The sequence below is a fragment of the Oncorhynchus kisutch genome, unplaced genomic scaffold (assembly GCF_002021735.2).
Source record: "Oncorhynchus kisutch isolate 150728-3 unplaced genomic scaffold, Okis_V2 scaffold1741, whole genome shotgun sequence".
NCBI lineage: Eukaryota > Metazoa > Chordata > Actinopteri > Salmoniformes > Salmonidae > Oncorhynchus > Oncorhynchus kisutch.
In genome coordinates, this window is record NW_022263686.1 from 38674 (window position 1) to 45711 (window position 7038).

General features: G+C 41.0%; 1 pseudogene; it reads left to right on the top strand.

Annotated features, from left to right (window-relative positions):
• The first annotated feature begins 464 nt into the window (after positions 1-464).
• Positions 465-6723, top strand: LOC116367784 (vitellogenin-like; annotated as a pseudogene).
• Positions 6724-7038: the final 315 nt, after the last annotated feature.

Here is a 7038-nt window from a genome sequence, read left to right on the forward strand (position 1 = left end):
CCAAAATTTAATCTAGAATCGGCTTCCTATTTCGCAACAAAGCATCCTTCACTCATGCTGCCAAACACACCCTCGTAAAACCGACCATCCTACCGATCCTCAACTTCGGCGATGTCATTTACAAAATAGCCTCCAACACTCTACTCAACAAATTGGATGCAGTCTATCAGATAAATAGAGAAAAATAACTAATGTAATATTTAAAGAAAAATGAAGGTTGTAGTACACATAACTTGTTGGATAAAACAACACGTGATTCTCCAGATAATTTTCATTAAAGAACTGACTTAGATGGACATTGATCTGTAAAGGGCTAAATGGCAGTGGGGCAGGTTAACCTAACCTACGGGTGTATGTGGCCACCTCAGAACTAGTGATAACCAACTCAACAGGCTTTATTATGAGCACATACTGATCTCAACTTATGAAACATTAGTTAATGATATATTTTGTTACGATTGTTTTTGTCGATAGAGCACTTCTTTAAAAGGTGGACTGGGACTGTTGTTCCTCACATCACACTGGCCATGAGAGCAGTAGTACTTGCACTGACTCTAGCCCTTGTGGGTAAGTACAGTTTTTCTGTCTTATTCTAGTGCAGATATTATAACTAACTTCATGTAAATATAACTAAGTTATGTAAATATTGAAATGTACAATTCTGTATCTATGACATTTTTTGAAAAACATTCAGTAACATATTGTGACAATAATTTTTGTTTTATCTTGTAGCGAGTCAATCTGTTAACTTTGGTAAGTACATATTATTTTTATGGATTTTTACTTATGTTTATTAGGTAGTTTCACTTCTGCATTTTTTTCTAGTTGAATAAATTAAGTAAAACCAGTTCTCAGATCACAAGATCATCAAATATGTTTTGATTGTTATTACAGCCCCTGATTTTGAAGCCAGTAAGACCTATGTGTACAAGTATGAGGCACTGCTCCTGGGTGGTCTGCCTGAGGAGGGTCTGGCTAGAGCTGGAGTAAAAGTAATCAGCAAAGTTCTTATCAGTGCAGTTGCAGAGAATACCTACTTGCTGAAGGTATTTATTATACATGAAGTTCCCACACCAACAATATCTTAATGTAATGTCCATTACATTGACTAATACATCAATTGATATCTTCTTGTAGCTTGTGAACCCTGAGATCTTTGAGTACAGTGGTGTGTGGCCCAACGATCCTTTCGTCCCAGCTGCAAAACTCACTTCAGCCCTGGCTGCTCAGTTCTCGATTCCCATCAAGTTTGAGTATGCCAAGGGTGTTGTGGGTAAGGTATTTGCCCCCACTGCTGTCTCTGAAACAGTGCTGAATGTCCATAGAGGTATCCTGAACATTCTTCAGCTCAACATCAAGAAGACACAAAATGTCTATGAGTTGCAGGAGGTAAAACTTGTATATGTACATATTTAGATGCAAAACATGTTTCAGTAAGCAATGTTTGAATTCCTCACTCATGCTCTCTTTTGTGTTAGGCTGGAGCTCAGGGAGTGTGCAAGACCCACTATGTGATCAGGGAAGATGCCAAGGCAGAACGCATCCATTTGACCAAGAGCAAGGATCTCAATAACTGCCAGCAGAGAATCATGAAGGACTTTGGTCTGGCTTACACAGAGAAGTGTGTAGAGTGCCGGCAGGTATGAGCATAAGTATCTATTTTGGGGGTTGGAAAAACATAACCAGAAACACTTCACATGACAATACAACTCTGTGTTTTGTCTAAACAGAGAGGGGAGGCCCTGATGGGAGCTGCCACTTACAAATACCTCATGAAGCCCGCTGACAATGGTGCTCTGATCTTGGAGGCCACTGTTACTGAGCTCCATCAGTTCACACCATTCAATGAGATGTCAGGAGCTGCCCAAATGGAAGCAAAGTATGTTGACTGATTTGTGGTATAAAAGGAAAACATTTTCATTTTATTAAGCTTATAGGTTTAACAGTTTCCCATGAACTACCTTTCACAGACAAATGTTGACTTTCGTTGAGATCAAGAAGGCTCCAATTATTGTCCCCGATAATAACTATGTTCACCGTGGATCCATCCGGTATGAGTTTGCCACTGAGATTCTCCAGATGCCCATTCAGCTCCTTAAGATCAGCAACGCACGTGCTCAGGTACAGTGACTCAATGACTCTATCTATTATTTGATACATAAGCCTGACAATATGTAAAGCCACAGATAACAAAGGTTTAATACAAACACTTCATTATAATTGTTTAGGCTGTGAAGATCCTGAATCATCTGGTCACATACAACACGGCACAGGTCCATGAAGATGCTCCTCTTAAGTTTCTGCAGTTTATTCAGCTCCTGCGCATGGCAAGCTCTGAGACTATTAATGCCATCTGGGCTGAGTTCAAGGCCAAACCAGCTTACAGGTAAAAAAAATTATTGCTCAATTGCTCAAACAAAGACACAATGACAGAAAACCTTTTTTTTCAGACACTGGATCCTGGATGCTGTCCCCTCCATCGGAAAATCAGTGGCTGTGAGATTCATCAAGGAGAAGTTTTTGGCTGGTGACATCACTATTTTTGAGGCTGCTCAGGCTCTGGTTGCCGCTGTGCATATGGTGGCTGCTGATCTGGAGACTGTCAAGCTTGTTGAAGTAAGTAAACCTTTAAATGATGTTTAAGCATTCTTATAGATTTCCTCATTAAGATGTAAAAAAAATTGTAGCATGAGGTGGTCTAGTGGTTAACACCACTACCTTCAACACATATGTGACCCAGAGCCTCGATTCAGTTTCATGTAGCAACATTTGGTGTTTTTTTTATTTAAAGTAGAGACTCAGATCTACAAAACGGTATATCATACCCCACGGTTGAGGAACAATGCGAAAGTAATTCTGCTTTGAAAGTTGGTCAACTTGTAACCTCACTTTTGAGAAAATGTCCCTTGAATTTTTTCCTACAACTACTGGAGAGCTTCTGCGTTTAAACCTATTCGGCATCGTTCACACCCTCTAAAGCCCTAGCCCCACCCATCTCTTTAAGGATTCACATGTGAGACCATGAGCTAAACAGAGTGAGTAAGGTAGTGTAGTAAACAACCAAAGATTTCAAGACTAAAAGTGGTGAAAGTAGTAGCCTAAAATAGGGAAAAACTCCAGGTAAAGTACACTTTATTTAGTCCTTGGCCTATAACCTAATCTGACTTTGAAAGTGTCCGGATAAAAATATTTTATAATTATTTTATAATTATACATTATGCTTACCCAGACACTTGTCCAAAACTGATGGGTCATGTGAAATAAATTATATAACCACCCCCAGCCACATGTAGCTAAGTGGATGGTTACTATTGTCTAGACATGTACACATGTTCATGAAATACAATCGATGGCCGTAATCAGCAATTACAAGTGGCTTTCTGAGATACAAATAATATTACTACAGAGATCATACACGTGCCGTTAGCTAGCAAGACAGCAAACTAACATTTGCTAGCTAGCTAACAGTACGCTTGAACTTGCAATAAAAATGACTTTCTGACAAAATTTGAAACTTGTAATATCTGAGAATGTAGCTACACTCTTACCAGTACACATGGATGAACACTTCATGGCAGTGTGTCTTTTCTGTTTGGTTTTTAGCAAGCTACAGCTTGTTGGGCCCGTTGTTTTGTCAAGTCACTTTGGTTCACACTGACTGTGTACAGAAAGTAGTCCATCACAACTGTTCCCCGCTAATCTTTGTCAATAGCACCTAATACATTCTGGGCAACAATGTTTGGAGCGCAGTAGCAACACATTTGCAGATCTCCATAGCTAGCATTATATCTTTCAAAAAAGCCACTGTAGCAAGGATTATTGACACATACCGAGCAGCTCATGTTATAGACAGAAGTGTGCTAAATAGCAGACCAACACAAACTCATCTCTCGGCATGTCCAGCCCATTCATTAGCCCATTCATTATCTCAGCCAATCATGGCTAGCGGGAAGGTATTTTTCCATGGCTAAACCAACGAGGCTCCTAATTTAATAATTGTATTCATATTTACAGATGGCATACAAGTTTGTTATGAAGGCACATGACAGTTCACATGTTCCAGGAGGCATTTCTGAAAGAATAAACTGCAAATGCCTCTCCTGTGAAGTAGTGATGTGCGACATATGCCTAGTTTTTTAAAGCTGGTCACATATGTGCTCGCAACCGTCTGGTTGTGAATCCTGGACCCACTTTACTCCTTCTACACTGTCCTATCTCTTCAATATTTTGTAAGAAATTATATAAAGATGACTCAAAACAATACCTTTTTCACCACCAGAGCCTGGCTTTCAACCACAAGATTCAGACACACCCAGTTCTACGTGAGATCGCCATGCTTGGTTATGGTACCATGGTTTCCAAATACTGTGTCCAATATCCCAACTGCCCCGCTGAACTTGTGAAGGTAAACTGGATGTATTTTCCTATAATCATTTACATTTGAGTCACTTAACAGATAGATGCTCTTACGATAGATAGGTGAGATAGCAACATATCACAATCGTATCAAGTACATTTCCCTCGAAAAAAGATTTATCAGCAAAGTCAGTGCTAGTGGGATACTCTTCAAAGAGGTAGATGTCATCTCATGTATATGATGATCTACTGATTGAGGTTATTCAAACATATCTACTGTACATGTCTTCCCACAGCCCATCCACGAACTTGCTGTTCAGGCTGTTGCTAATAGCAAACTTGAGGAACTCTCCATGGTTCTTAAAGCTCTGGGTAATGCTGGCCATCCTGCTAGCATTAAACCAATCACAAAGCTCCTGCCCGTGTTTGGAACTGCAGCTGCTGCTCTGCCCCTGAGAGTCCAGGCTGATGCAGTCTTGGCCCTGAGGAACATTGCTAAGAGGGAGCCTAGAATGGTGAGTACAGTCCCTCCATTAAATTGCAAATGACAACATCATCATTCTCACTAGTGAAGTCCATTCAAATCTCTGCATTATTGTTGTGAAATAGGTCCAGGAAGTTGCTGTGCAGTTGTTCATGGACAAGGCTCTCCACCCAGAGCTCCGCATGCTTGCCTGCATTGTTCTGTTTGAGACAAAGCCCCCAATGGGCCTGGTGATTATTTTAGCTAACATTCTGAAAACAGAGAAAAATCTGCAGGTGACTAGCTTCACCTACTCTCACATGAAGTCCCTGACCAGGAGCACCGCCCCTGACTTTGCCTCAGTGTAAGAGCACTCTTTCACCTTTACATGTCATTACATCTCTCTCAATATCTATGGAATCAGAATTAATAACATAGGTGCTATTCCTTCATTTTAGTGCTGCTGCCTGCAATGTTGCTGTCAAGATGCTCAGCACCAAATGTAGAAGATTGAGCTGCCACTTCAGTCAAGCCATCCACCTGGATGCCTATTCCAGTAAGGTCCTCCTCTTATCTTCCTTGGCTTGCAACGACTGGCCCATTAGCATCATTCACTAAACATCAACAAAATCAATCATTAACAGTCATTTTTCCCCATTTTAAAGATCCCCTAAGGATTGGTGCTGCTGCCAGTGCTTTCTACATCAACGATGCTGCCACCCTTTTCCCCAGAACTGTCGTGGCCAAAGCTCGCACCTACTTTGCTGGAGCAGCTGCTGATGTTCTTGAGGTAAAGGCGTTTTTTCAAAGTTCCTTGAAATGATAATGATTGAGAACATTTAAAACACTTTTAAACTGTCCAAGCTTAATGTTTGCCCCTTAGGTTGGAGTGAGAACTGAGGGAATCCAGGAGGCTCTTCTGAAATTACCCCCAGCTCCTGAAAATGCTGACAGGATCACCAAGATGAGGCGTGTCATTAAGGCTGTAAGTATCAACGATCACTACGTTACACATTTATCTTAAATTGCTTCAATCCCTGTGGATTTTAAAAATAAAATTGATCAATCAGGTTTGCTTTACTCATCTATCCACAGCTGTCTGACTGGAGGTCCCTAGACACAAGAAAGCCCCTAGCCTCCATATATGTGAAGTTCTTTGGACAGGAAATTGCCTTTGCCAACATTGACAAGTCCATCATCGATCAGGCACTTCAGGTACAACAGATGATATAACTTAATAGTCTCCAAAAGTATTCATAAAACATTCACAGTTGAGGGACAAAACAGCTAAACCTAATAATATCCCACAGCTTGCCAACAGTCCTTCTGCACACGCTTTGGGAAAAAATGCCTTGAAGGCACTGTTGGCTGGAGCAACTTTCCAGTATGTTAAGCCCCTGCTGGCTGCAGAGGTGCGTCGCATCTTCCCCACCGCTGTTGGTTTGCCCTGGAGCTCAGTTACTACGCTGCTGCTGTCGCTAAAGCATACGTCAATGGTAACTATATCATAATAGTTATTGCTTAGTAATTAGTAGTTCTTCGCTAGATCTCTGATCTCCCATATGAATGTGCTTTTATCTTTATGTTCATAGTCCGTTGCCACTCTGACACCTGCTCTGCCTGAAACCTTCCATGCTGCCCAGCTATTGGAAACAAACATTGAGCTACACGAAGTTAGACCAAGGTAGGTATAAGACCAATATTTTCTGATGACATCATTAATACCACAAATCTTGGTAAATTTAACAAATGTCTCCTATTCCTGTAGCATTGTCATGCATACATTTGCTGTGATGGGAGTGAACACTGCATTCATCCAGGCTGCTATTATGGCAAGAACTAAGGTCGCAATTGTCCCTGCAAAATTTGCAGCACCGCTTGACATCGCTAATGGCAAACTTCAAGTTTGAAGCTTTCCCTGTTTCCGCTCTGAGCATATTGCTGTCGCAAGTAAGGGCAATCTTTTTCTTGTTCAGAAAAGAGGATGTAATAGCTGTTTACATTAAGTTCATATTTTTTAACACGGCTGCCACACTACAGATTTCTTGATCTATGTCCTTCAAACAGCATTGAGACCTTTGCTGTCGCAAGAAATGTGGAGGATGTCCCAGTCGAGAGAATAACTCCTTGATTCCTGCCCAAGGAGTAGCAAGAAGTGCACAGCAGTCCAGGGATAAGTTCACCATCTATGATTGCAGCCTCTGCTGCCTCTTTTGCTG